Source organism: Microtus ochrogaster, unplaced genomic scaffold, assembly GCF_000317375.1.
Source record: "Microtus ochrogaster isolate Prairie Vole_2 unplaced genomic scaffold, MicOch1.0 UNK98, whole genome shotgun sequence".
NCBI lineage: Eukaryota > Metazoa > Chordata > Mammalia > Rodentia > Cricetidae > Microtus > Microtus ochrogaster.
The window spans coordinates 159,050-169,908 of NW_004949196.1; the positions used below are offsets into that span (position 1 = coordinate 159,050).

Sequence of the window (10,859 nt, forward strand, 5' to 3'; positions counted from 1 at the left end):
TGGAGCCTGTCCTGGAACTAGCTCTGTAGACCAGGCTGGTCTCGAACTCACAGAGATCCGCCTGCCTCTGCCTCCCGTGTGCTGGGATTAAAGGCGTACGCCACCACTGCCGGCTTGTTTCTCTCTATATACAGGGTCTCACCATGTAGCCCAGGATGTCCTGGAACTAACCCTATAGCTTAGGGTGACCTCCAATACAGAGATCCTCCTGCTTCTGCCTTCTGAGTGCTCGGATTAAAGGTGAAGTACTGCTTTCAAGAAAAGCGAGAGAAATAAGTACAAGGCGGGAGTTGGAGGACACCGTCGGGGGAGGGGTACGGGGGTGTCACACACACCGGGGAACGCACCCGGGGCTCGGGGTAGGGTCACACACGTTGGGGGACACACCGGGGCTGGGGCAGGGTCACACACACTGGGGGACGCACCCGGGGCAGGGTCACACACACTGAGGGACGCACCCGGGGCTCAGGGCAGGGTCACATACACCGGGGGACGCACCCGGGGCTCGGGGCAGGGTCACACACGTTGGGGGACGCACCCGGGGCTTGGGGCAGTGTCACACACACTGAGGGATATACCCAGGGCTGGGGGGGGGGTTGCTGAACGTGGAAGGCACAAAGGACAAGCACATCATGTTTGAAGAGGCCTCCGTCAAGGTGGGAAAATGAGCGAGAGGGGTCAGGATCCGATATCCACAGAGGCAGATACCTTTCAGCCCAGCACTCGAGAGGCTTAGACAGGAGGATTGCCCGGAGTTGGAGGCCAGCCTGGACTACAGGGCAAGGCCAAAAAAAAAAAAGTCAAACCCTAAAATCAGATACCTCCATCCCCAGGAAAGGGACTCATCCCCTTCACCGTGGCAGTCACGTGATCAGAACTCTCAAGTCCAAGCTCCGGGGAAAACGGGGTGCTGCAGGGAAGCAGCGCAGCTGGTGGAGTGTCTGCCGGACAAGCACCCACTAAAGAAGCCAGACATGGTGACCCCAATGAGACCACACCTCAAGATACGAGGGGGTGGGGAGAGATACGGTGACTGTAGTGATACTTTGTTTGTAACCTAACAAAGCTTGCCTGAAGATCAGAGTGCAGAACTAAGCGACTAGTTAGCCATGTCAGGCAGTGGTGGCACACACCTTTACTCCCAGCACTGGGGAGGTGGAGACAGGAGTGATATGGCTGGGTGGAGAGAGGAATGTAAGGCAGAAGGAGACAGGAGCTCACTGCAGGCTGAGGATCCAGCCTGAGGTTTCATACAGACAGGGTCGCCCCTTTGGTGTGAGCATTGGTAGAGGTAAGCATTCTCTCGCGGCTTTCACCCCCTAGTATATGACTCCAGGTTTTCATTATGAATACCAATTAGAACTCGTGCTACAGCGACTACACTATGATATTAAAAAAATTACAGAAAATGATTGCCAGGCGTGGTGGCAACACCTCCAATATCAGGGTAGGAGGCTGAGGCAGGCAGATCTCTGTGAGTTCTGGGCCAGCCTGGGCCTTAAAAAACCAAACAACAACAACAAAACTACTACATAAAACTGACAAAGAACCCAAACCACCAAGGTGTGGAAAAACTGAGGCTGAGTACAGCTGGGGACACAGACCCTTGGGATGGGAGACATTGAATGCAGAGCCCAGTTTCTCTGGAGCACCCTGGGACTGAAGATGGGGAAGGGGTCCCTGGGATCCAAGGATGGGATGTAGGTCTGGGGGGCTGAGGATCGGGGTTGGGGGCCCCTAGGGTCTGAGCATGGGGGTTGGGGGTCCTTGGGGGTCCAAGGACAGGGTGGGGGCCCTAGGGGACTGAGGATCGGGCCCTGGATCCCGAGGATGGAGGCTGGAGGTCCAAGGGAGTGTTGGACTCTGGGGGCTGAATGGGGGCCCCTGGGTTCTGAGGACACGGTTGTGGGGTCCTGGGGTGCTGAGGATGGCGGTTGGGAGCCTGGGTCCGAGGACAGGGTTGAGAGGTCCTGGGGGACTGAGGATAGGGGTTGGGGGGCCTTGAGGGCTGAGGACGGGATTGGGGGGACTCTGGGTTCCCAGGACGGGGGTTGGCGGGTCCTGGGTGGCTGAGGATGGGGAGGTCCCTTGATCCTCTGAGGTCTGGATGGGGGTTCGGGGGCCTGGGTCCGAGAACAGGGGTTGGAGGATCCTGGAGGGGCTGAGGATCGGGGTTGGGAGGCTCTGGGTTCCGAGAACAGGGGTGGGGGTCCCTGGGTCCCGAGGGTTGGGGAGCCCTGAGGGCTGAGGACGGGGTTGAGGGCCCTAGGCCGGTAGTGAAATCATATATTCAGCAGAATCTCAAACAAAAGCCCCAGGCCTGCCCGTCTCTTCGGCCTCTAAGGTGCTGAGCTGAGCGATGAATTACCCACAATGCCCGGCCAAGCGCAAGTGGCTCTTGGCCCGGATCCTAAACCAATTCCTACTTGTCCGTGTGTAATTTCCTCCCCTCCCCCTCCGCCCTCAGCAGCGGGGACACAGAGGGAGGCGTGGGGGGCAGAAGGAACCCCGAGCAGAGGCAGGGGGCCGCCTGCCGAGGGGCCTGCCAGCGGGGCCAGCTGGCACAGGCCTGGCGCTGCGGACCAGGAGGCAGGGTGGGCGAGCCAGGCGGGACTGGAACCTAGCAGGTGCTGGCAGTCCCGGGAGAGGGAGGAGGCGGGGGGGGGGGGTCTGTGTGCTGAGCCGTCTTTGGTCAGCACCGTGCAGCCCAGAGCTTCCCACCCGGTCTGTCTGTCCCAGGTGCTGTTCTGAGTACATGCTGAGTGCTGGACCAAGTACTGCCATTGCCTGGCGACCCTCGCACCACAGTCCACTCTCCCCTCCCTGGCTCCCACCTCCCTTCATGAGCCCCACTGGTGCCACTTGGAGGACTTTGCTCAACGCGGGCTTTGTGTCCTTGCTGTGTGGTCTCAGACAGTGGCTTGGCCTCTCTGGGCAACGGGACCGTCATTCCAAAACAATCCAGCCTTCTCTGCCTCTAGAGGAGACTTGACAGGTTTCTGCGGCCTTCCAGCTGACCCCCTTCACCTCTCCCACCCTCAGCACTGCAGTCAGCTCCCCCAGGTCCTGTGCGGTTCTCAGGCCCTTCTCTGCCATGTCTGGAGGTTTCTGTACGTCACCGACTAGGGGAGACATTCTGCGCCCGTGAGAGGACGTGTTTACACCCAGCCCCAAACTCACAACCCTGAAGATGCTTTTATGAAAGATTAATTTTATTTTTTCTGTGTCTGTGCACGTGCATGCAGTGCCTGCGGAGGCCGGAAGGGGGCGTCGGGTTGGTGGCCCTGGCCGGACCCAGGAGGGCAGGAAGGAGCCCAGGCTTTAGAGCCAATCACCGCTAACTTCCCAGCACAGAGAGGTCTCCACAGCACTGGTCCTCCCGCCCTTGCCAGCTGGACCCCGCTGGTGGCCAAGTCCTCGGTCACACGTGGTCCCGTGGGTGCCCAGCTTCCTCAGACCTGGGGGGCGGGATCCCCACCGCATCTATTTCTGCAGCCGCAGGACAGCGCGTCACATCCGTGGGCAGCGCCGGAACTTGGGATGCGGCTATTTCTGGAGACAGAGGTGAGAAGCAGGGGCGGAAGGAGAAGCTGAGGCCGGGACTGCCAGGGTCAAAGAGGGATCAGGACAGAGTCACAACTACTGTCCCTGTCCCACAGGGCAGTCCTGTGCAGAGGGTTCCTACTGTGTGCAGGCTGGGGGGGCTGATGTGTCCTGGGGCAGAGGATGTGCAAAGGTGCTGGAGGAAGGAGGGGCAGTGGAAGGGAGAAGAGAAGGGAGGAAAGGAGCAGAGGGAAGGGAGGAGGGAAAGGAAGGAAGAGAGGAGGAAAGGGAGGGAAATAAAGGAAGAAGGAAGGGAAGGTGGGAAAGGAGGAGGGAGGGAAGGGAGGGAAAGGAGAGGTGGGGAGGAAGGGCTGGCAGGGCCCTGGCTTTAGGGAGGACATAGCCTTTGATCTGGGGGAAAGTGGGAGCCATGGAGGGTGGTGGGCAGAGGAAGGAGGGGGCTGATTAGAGGGGTAAGGGGTGAGAGCCGGGAAGGGTGAGGGCCTTCACAGGGCCTGGAGACACTGGAAATTGCTTTTCCCCTCACAATGGCCAGGCCACAAGCGACTGGCAGGCCTAGAGGCCTGATGCAGGGTGGTGGGTGCCGGGGAACAGGGAGGGGTCCCCAAGAGCTTCCGTGCTAAGAGTGGGTCAGCCTGACCCTGACTGGATCGATTCAGGTGGGGACTGTGCTCTAAGCACCCAACAGGAAGCCTGGGAGGTAGCGCCAGTACTGCCAGGCTTAGTTCACCATCACTCATTGCAAGAGAACCGTTCCCAGAGAGCACTTGACTTAGCCCCTGCGAATCCCGGCTTTTCGGGGTGATCCTTCCTACCCGCAAGGCCCACGAGGCCTTGTGGCTCAAAAGCAGCTGCGCGGGCACCTGCCATCCACCCGCCTCCCTTCCCCGCACTTTTCCAGGGAATGCAGAAGCTGCAGGGGACATCCGAGGCCATGCCAGGCCCTGCGGGGTCACCGAGCCGGGCCCCAGAGCCAGCCACCCGCGGCCTCCGGCTCCATCGGCGCCGCCGACAGTTTATCTCTTTCTACTCCGTAAACAAATGTCAGGGAAAATAAATAGTTTTTAACAGGCTCATTAATTGAGTTCGGGAAGAAGGCCCCTCCCCCAGGCTACAGTGGGGAGCTGCCGGGAGGGGAGGACGCAGGGGAGGACTGGAGGGGGAGAGCACCCCCCCCCATGCTGCCTGATGCCTCAGGGGAAACTGAGGCCTGAGAGGCGGGCCTGGCACTTGAACCTGGGACCTCTGGCTGTCAGGTTACTCCCCACCTGAACCCGGAGCTCACTGATTGGCTGGGGGTGGGCCATTCCACCCCCACAGCGCCAGGTCACAGGGTCACGCTACACTAAGCTCTCCTAAAAGGACACACAGCTATACCCTTGCACTGGGCCTCGGCCTCGTGGGAGCTGTGGGAACCCCAGCTGCTGACCGGAGAGACGCTCAGCAACAGTCCCAAGACCACACAACCCCCAGGGAACAAGAGCAAGCACGAAGCTCCTGATGGGGTCTGGGTTCAGGTCTGTCTCCTCCGCCCATAAGCTGCGTGACAACCGGAAGGTCGCTGACCCTCTCTGTGACCTCACTCAGCAGCCAGCGGTTCCCTGATGTGAGTAGGCACAACCCATTGGCAGCTGGTGAAACTGAGGCACTGCATGGCTCTCGGAGTGTGGGGTGCTGGGGAATGGGTACCCTCGCAAGATCTTGCTTTCTTTCGGCTCCTCCAGGTTTTCCAGGACCCAGACACCTGGGATGGGAGCACGGGTGAGGCCTCACCAGCCCGTGGCCCAGGATGACCTTGAACTCCGGACCCTGCTGCCTCCACCTCCTGAGTGCTGCAGTGGTTGCAGGCCTAAAAGAAGTTGCTCTTTTCGAGGTTTCTGCCTCAGTTCCCCCTTTTTTGACCGGTGGGTACTGCTCTAGTGCTGAGCCCACATGGGCCTTTCCTCAGACCCAACGTTCCTGCTCAACCCTGGAGAATTCTGGGAAACCGACTGAGTGTTTCCTCTTTCAAATTTTTAAAAATTGTTTATTTTCTCTTTTGTGCGAGGCACGTGGCAGGGTGCTCGGTGGATAGAGGACAACTGGGAATGGGTCCTGGGGTTGGGACTCGAACTCAGGCCTGCAGGCTTGGTAGCAAGTGCTAGCCGTAGCCCAGGCTAGCCCTGCGCCTCTGAACAGTCAAGGATGACCTTGAACCCAAGCATCCCACCTGCGGGACCCCTCCAGGGGGATCCCCCACAGAAGTGGGGTGGCCTGGTTAGGCAGCCAGCGGCAGGAACGCCCCAGTTTGCAGCACTGAGTCATCCGGCTCAAGGGGCCAGGGAGAAGGCAGGAGGGTGCCAGGAATCACCGCTGAGCACTCACTGTATACATCCGCAGCAACACACAACACAGAGAGGTGAAGCCCCCACCCCAGGCCACACAGCCTCTGAGCAGCAGAGGTGGGATTTGAACCTTGGTCCCAGTCCTTTCTCTAACTCGCAAGTGCGGCAACTGTGCCGCCGAGGCTACCACTCTAGCTGTGTGGCCCCCATGGAGGCGACATGGCCCACAGCGCACACGGACACGGGGTCGCGGTTCCCTACTGGGCGCCTGGGACAGACATGGGCACAGCGGGACACAGAAAGACCTAGAAACCCAGCCGGGCTGCACAGCATGAACACCAGGCACACTGAGGTCCCCCCCGAAGGCACAGGGGGTCGTGGGCCAACAGGAGGGGGACATCCGACTCATGGGGGGGGCGAGCCCGGGCTGGTTCTCAGCTAGGGTGGACATGGCGTCAATCCCTGGTCAGTGCCCCGCAGCAGCTCCGCGGGTGGGGGGGGGGCAGCGCAGAAAGAAGGGAGGAACAAAATTAGGTGAGGGGAAGCCAAGGACACGAGGATCCGCCCCACCTCGCGGGACGCCCCAGGCCTTTGCCCAGGCTGGCCACCCAGACACTCCTCCATTTGTGTCCTTTAAAAGAATTTAATTATCCGGGGTTTTTTTCATACAGGAAAAAAAAGGGGGGAGCGGGGAAAGCCAGAGATCAAGATGGGGCAACCCCGACTTCACTGGAGCGCTGTGCAGCCTCAGGCTCAGACACCCTCTCTGGTCAGCCTTGGCAAACAGCAGTTTCTAATCCCTAAGGTCAAGTGCCCCTGGTGGGTGACAGCACCGAAAAACCCGTCCTCCCCTGCCAGCAGCCCCTTTTCCCCGGCAGGCAACCCCCTCTCTGATTTTAGGGGAGACTCAGCTTTCATCCCTGCGGCCTGGCCTCGATGGGTGCGGTAACTGTGTGGCTGTCCGACCCCCCCACCCCCACCCCGCCACGCACGGGCTGGGCCACCGTCTGCCACAGAGGACAGAGGAAGGGCGACCGGCCTCCTCTTCCCGGGACTTCTAAGGTTCTGGGATGTCAGGTGCGCCTGGAACGCAGGACTAGAGGGGGCTAGACCCGAGTACGGGATGCACATCAAACGGGAAACAGTCAGACTTAGGTGCACATCCTCCCTTACTTGGGACCCTAACCTGAGGGCTCCCCACAGGAGCTCGGGACACCCCCCAAAAAGAAACCACAGCCACGAAACGGTCTGCAGACCCAACCAGACCCCAAGTCCAGGGCGGCAGACGCGGCTCTCCATGTGCCCCCAACCCGGCGGGTTTATAAATATCCGGCTTTATTCTTAGGCGTCTCCTCGGGCTCGCCCGCACTCCGAACTCTCTTGACGCCCCCTCTTTCCCCCACGCGGCGGCTGAGACACAATTTCAGGGAACAGGTGAGCGCAGGGCCACGGGGCATTCTGCGAGCCGAGGCTGCCATAACCATTTCACAGCCCATCCATCCTCCTGGCCACCATGGCAGGGCCACCAGGACAGAGTCACACCATGGCGGGGCCACCAGGACAGAGCCACTACGGCAGGGCCACCAGGACAGAGTCACACCATGGCGGGGCCACCAGGACAAGGCCACTCCACTAGGACAGAGCCACTACGGCAGGGCCACCAGGACAAGGCCATGCGACAGGGCCACCCGGCAGGTGGGACACTGAAGCCACAGGTCTGCAGACACAGCAGAGTGAGAGTAGAGACAGCAGGGGAAACCGAGTCACCAAGAGGGACTCGGCTGCCTTTGAGTCCACGAGGAACGCCGAGACACCCCGTCTTCCTAGGGTGGTGGAGAAAAGAGCCCCGGAGGCCCCGAATCGGGTCAAGTCTGCGCGAGTTACAGGCCACTCTGCACCCTGGTGCAGACCGGGGGACCAAGGGGGACTGTGGGGCGAGCGGTCTCCTCTGTACCTTTCTTCCACAGAGCCCCTCAACTCACAGGGACCCCGACAGCCTTGCCCGGCCGGCCACGCCCAGCGGGCGTCGCTGTCGGCTGCGGTCGCCTCGGGGACCCGCACCCGCCACAGTCACTCGCCCTGGGGACACCGATGTCACCTCTCGGAGGGACGGCGGCTGCGGCGCTCGCAGGCGGCCCGGGCTCCCGCCGCGGTTTATCCGCCCTGAGCCCAATTAGGAGGAGGTTCGGGGCGGTCTCGGTGGCGGTGGCTGCTTCCCCCGGGGCACTGGGGGTGGGGGAGCCGTCCCCAAGAAGAAATGCGATGTCATGGTGAGGGTGTGTCCCCCTCATCCTCCCTGGGGCTCCGGAGGGCACAGGACGGGACTTTGTGGATCTCTCTGGACAAGGCGGCAGTGATGGGCAGGGAGGCGGGGAGCCGGCCTGGCGGGGATATGGTCTGGGACCCGAGTGTCCCCCCACGGTCCCGAGCTCGGGACTCTACGGTTGGCCTGGCAAGAAGCCGCCCCCAGCCCCAGCTGCCCGCCTGCCACCGCCAAGAAATCAGCTGGTAGAAGGCAGGAGCGGGGACAGAAGGCAGCTGGAGATTGACAGGGGGAGGGACACAAAGAAAGGAGAAAGGACGGGGCAGGGGGAGGGGAGCCTATGCAAATAGAGTACCGACTCCCGGCCTCTAATGAGGGAAGGAGCCTGAGGAGGAGGGTCCCAGGCTAGCCCAGACAAAGCAGACAGCCCGTTCTTCGCACCCCGGAGGGGGACACAGAAGCCAGGACCCAGAATCCCGGTGGAGAAAGATGGGTACAGAGCTGTATCCCCCTAGTCTAATACCCTCGGGGTCCCCCTCGTTCTGAAGCACAGTCTTCGGGTCCCCAAGTGCCCGTTCTGGATTGGGACACCTCAGAGAGGTCTCCCCCGGAGCATCAAGGACGCTTTTTGTTGGGGGGGGGCCTCCTGGCTCGGACTGGAGAAATGAAGCCGGGGTGAGGGAATCCCAGGCAGGCCGGGAGACACCCCAGGGGAAGTGACAGTTAGGGGGTTCACTGGAAGAAGAGATGAGGTGGGATGACCGGGAAGGTGGGCGCTCTCACACCTGCTGCAGGCTTTCGGGGACATCTGGAGGCAGATCCAAGTGCAGGGAAAGGGGGTAACGGAACAGGGTTTTGGGGGTGTGGCAATCAAAAGGATCCTAGTTTGTAGTGGTACCGGGATTTGGGGACGAGGAGGTTCCACAAAGAGCGGGGAACTTGGCCTCGACCCAGCTCGCGCTGCAACCCGGGGTCCCCGCGCTCGGACCCCTTTTCCACCTGCGCCCCAGGCCCCGCCCCCGGTGACGTCACCACCCTCAGACAGCCGGGGGGCTCCCGGGGTGTATGGGGGGGCCCGGGGCCGCAGGCTGCCTCTCCGGGAATACCCACGGGGCCCCGCACCGCGAAGACGGGAGGATGCGGAACCCTAATCCCGAGCCTGGAGGAGATCGCAGGGGCACCGGGGCCGCGGAAGGGTGGGGCTGAAGCCCCAGGTGTGCTGAGGTGCCTGGCCCGGTCCTAGCTCCCGACGGCGACACCGCGCACCGCGTCCCCGCCCGGCTGGTGCAGTCGGAGACCCTGGGCACCCGCCAAGTCGCCCGCGCGTCCCCATCCCTCCCCGTCCCTCCTGGCCTCCATCCCTCCTGGTCCTCATCCCTCCCAGGTCCCATCTCTTTCGGTCCTCGTCTCCCTCCATCTCTATTCCTCCCGGTCCCCCATCCCCTCTCCATCTTGCAGAATCCGATCGGGGCTGCAGCCCGGACCCCCTCGGAGCACAAAGGCCGAGAAGCCTGAGAGCACAAAGCCGGCGCCGCCCGCCCTGCCCCCGTGTCCCCCGTGCACCCCTGAACGCCCCATGCACCCCGGTACCTGCGGGATCCGCATGCTGCTCCCGGCACCGGGTCGGCCCGGGCTCCGGCGGCTCAGCGTGCGCGCGCGGCCCGAGCTGCCTGGCGGGCGGGGCAAAAACCCACTGCGGCTCGCGCGCCCCCCAGCCGGTGACGTCACCCTTCCGCCGCCGCGGCCGCGGGGCTGGCCGTGTGAAAAACTGCGCATGCGCGCAGAGAAAGGCCCAGAGAGAGGCGCGACTAGGTCACGTGCTGTGGGAGCCTTTAGAGGGCCGCGGGAGCACGTGGGGCGCTCGACACGTGGGCCAGGCCTGCCTCCTCTTGCTTCCCTTTAAATTCAAGGTGTGGGGTAGCCCAGGCTAGCTTCGGACTCAGTGTGGCTGAGGACGACTCTATGATCTTCCTGCCTCTGCCTCCCCCTCTGCTTCCTTTAGCCAAAATATCCTTTTTTTTTTTTTTTTTAATCTTTCCTATCAAAGCGGTGCTTACTGGCTTAAGAGGCTGAGGCAGGAGAATGTCAAGTTTCTGGACTGCCTGGGCTAACAGTGAGTTAGAGATCAGCTTGGGAAAAGCCTAGAGACCCTGACTTGAGATGAAAGGGGTTCTCAAAACGGCTCAGTACATAGAGGTGTTTGCTGCCAAGCTTGAGAACCCGAGTTTGATCCCCGAGGTCCTACAGAGGAAGGCGGAACCCGACTCTTATGGTTACCCTCTGGTCTCCACATGCGCTACTAGACATGCCCAAAAATAAAAACAGCAAGAGACCGAAGAAAACCTTAAAGAGTTATCACGAGCGTGGAGATGCTGGTCTGTCAGACCGTGGCAAGAGGATTGCTGCAAGTACTAGTCCTGCCTGGGGTACACATTGAGACCCTGCCTCAGGCAGCAAAACAATTTTATTTTACAATTTGGGTTTTTTTTCTATTCAGAATTCATTCATTCGGGCCAGAGCTGGAGCCATGAGCAAGGAGCCTGGAGATGGGGCGGAAGGACTGGGTCCTAAATGGGGAAGAACGCCATGAATAATTGACAAGACGCCTAAATTAAGAACAGGGCTTCCCAGGCCGGTACCGAGGCCAGGTTTGCGGAGCCGGCTTTGTCCTCTTGCCTGACAGGGGTGACCCTGACTGGCCTGCCTGG

At 61.2% G+C, this 10,859-nt stretch overlaps 1 protein-coding gene across 2 annotated transcripts in view; it reads right to left on the reverse strand.

Moving 5' to 3' along the window:
- The window catches only part of Ptprs (protein tyrosine phosphatase, receptor type S), a 60,271-nt gene extending 50,435 nt beyond the window's left edge, over positions 1 to 9,836 (reverse strand). Inside the window, exon 1 of one of the 2 annotated variants that reach the window (XM_013355139.2) lies at positions 9,742 to 9,836. The gene's annotated coding sequence lies outside the window, so the exon portion shown is untranslated. The remainder of the gene's footprint in view (positions 1 to 9,741) is intronic. The other variant, XM_005371078.3, reaches the window with a different exon arrangement.
- Between the last annotated feature and the right edge of the window lie 1,023 nt (positions 9,837 to 10,859).